Raw genomic sequence first — 2,342 nt, 5'->3', positions numbered from 1 at the left:
AGTACGTTTCTCCCCCATCTCTTGACAGTATTCTAACTTTTTGGACTGAATCGTGCCTTGACGTCAGTATGCACCTGGCGAAACTACCACGGCAAAGTGCATTTCTACACCTTAGGGAATCGCGTGTCCCGCAAGGCCCCTCTGCAGAAGAAACATAGTCTGCATCTACATCTACATCGACACTATGTAAATCACATATAAGTGCCTGGCAGATGGTTTGTCGAACCACCTCCATAATAATTCTCTACAGCTCGCGGAAAAAATGAACACCTATATCTTTCCGTGTGATCTCTGGCTTGACTTATTTTATTATGATAATTCGTCTCTCCCCATACAGGTCTGGGCAACGGCCTTGCCGCAGTGGATACACCGGTTCCCGTGAGATCACCGAAGTTAAGCGCTGTCGGGCGTGGCCGGCAGTTGGATGGGTGACCATCCAGGCCGCCATGCGCTGTTGCCATTTTTCGGGGTGCACTCACCCTCGTGATGCGAATTGAGGAGCTACTCGACCGAATAGTAACGACTCCGGTCACAGAAAACCATCATAGCGGGAGAGCGGTGTGGTGACAACACGCCCCTCAGAGGATGACACGGCGGTCGGATGGTCGCGATGGGTCATTTTTGGCCTAAAGACGGAGTGCTATGCAGATCCGTGTCAACGAATTATTTTCGCATTCGGAGGAGAAAGTTGGTGATTGAAATTTCCTGAGAAGATGCCACTGCAGCGAGAAACGCCTTTGTTTTAATGATGTCCACCCAAAATCCCGCATCATGTCCGTGACACCCTCTCCCCTATTTCTCGATGATACACAACGTGCTGCCCTTCTTTGAATTTACTCGGTGTTCTCCGTTAGTCCTGTCTGGTAAGGATCCCACACCGCGCAGCGGTGCTCCAAATAAGAACGGACTAGCGTAGTGTAGGCAGTCTTTGTCGCATCTTCTAAGTGTTCTGTCAATAAAACGCAGTCTTTGGTTCCCCTTCCCGACAACGTTTTCTGTGTGTTCTTTCCAATTTAAGTTGTTCGTAACTGTAATGCCCAGGCACTTAGTCGAATTTACGGCTGTTAGGTTTTACTGATTTATCGTGTAACAGAAGTTTAGCGGATTCCTTTTAGCACTGTAGACGACCTAGCTGTTTTCATTATTTAGGGTTCACGGCCAATTTTCGTACCATACAGATATCTTTTCTAAATCGTTTTGCAATTTGTTTTGGATTTCTGACGATTTTACCACACGACAAACGACAGTATCATCTGCAAACAACCTAATAGGACTGCTCAGATTGTCTTCTAAGGAACTGCAGAGGAGATATAACACTACTACCTTGGGAAACGCCAGAAATCACTTCTGTTTTACTCGATGACTTTCCGTCAGTTACTGCAAACTGTGACCTCTGACAGAGAATCACTAATCCAGTCGTATAACTGATACGTTATTCCATAAGCAGGCTGTTACGGCGTAAAGTCAAGCGCCGGAACGCCAGTCCGAAACGGGAGAGCAGAGACGGCTGTGAAGAAGATGTAAGCCAATTACACGCTGACTAACCCCCTCGCCAGGCCGACAAGGCGACTGCAACGGGTTCCATGCGAAGAGAACATAAGCGCCGCGCCGACTGGTCACGGCCCAGTTCCACAGCAGCATCAAGCTTAGGCACTTCACGGCTTTCCGGGTGGGAAGGAGCGCCGGTCCCCGGCACGAATCCGCCTTGTGGATTACTGTCGAGGTCCGGTGAACCGGCCAGTCTGTGGACGGTTTTTAGGCGGTTTTCCATCTGCCTCGGCGAATGCGGGCTGGTTCCCATTACATCGCCTCAGTTACACTATGTCGGTGATTGCTGCGTAACAAGTTCTCCACGTACTCGTACACCAGCATTACTCTACCACGCAAACATAGGGGTTACACTCGTCTGGTGTGAGACGTTCCCTGGGGGGGGGGGGGGGGTCCACAGGGGGCCGAACCGCACAATAACCCTGGGTTCGGTGTGGGGGCGGCGGAGAGGTGAAGTGTACTGAGATAGTCGTCGTGGGGTTGCGGACCACTGCGGCTGCGGCGGGAATGGAGCCTCTCCGTCGTTTCTAGGTCCCTGGTTAACAAAACATAACATAGGCACTTCAAGATCAGCGACTGGCCGGCCGAGGTGGCCGTGCGGTTCTAGGCGCTTCAGTCCGGAACCTCGAGACTGCTACGGTCGCAGGTTCGAATCCTGCCTCGGGCATGGATGTGTGTGATGTCCTTAGGTTAGTTAGGTTTAAGTAGTTCTAAGTTCTAGGGTACTGATGACCTCAGTTGTTAAGTCCCATGCTGCTCAGAGCCATTTGAACCATTTGATCAGTGACTTAGGA

The 2,342-nt window shown here is 50.6% G+C and overlaps 1 pseudogene; it reads left to right on the top strand.

Annotated features, from left to right (window-relative positions):
* The first annotated feature begins 342 nt into the window (after positions 1-342).
* LOC126163418 (5S ribosomal RNA) lies at positions 343-460 on the top strand (annotated as a pseudogene).
* The last annotated feature ends 1,882 nt before the right edge of the window (positions 461-2,342 follow it).

The sequence above is a fragment of the Schistocerca cancellata genome, chromosome 2 (assembly GCF_023864275.1).
Source record: "Schistocerca cancellata isolate TAMUIC-IGC-003103 chromosome 2, iqSchCanc2.1, whole genome shotgun sequence".
In the NCBI taxonomy this organism is placed as follows: domain Eukaryota; kingdom Metazoa; phylum Arthropoda; class Insecta; order Orthoptera; family Acrididae; genus Schistocerca; species Schistocerca cancellata.
Note: the sequence above shows the minus strand (reverse complement) of the source record. Positions and strands in the feature narration are given on the sequence as shown.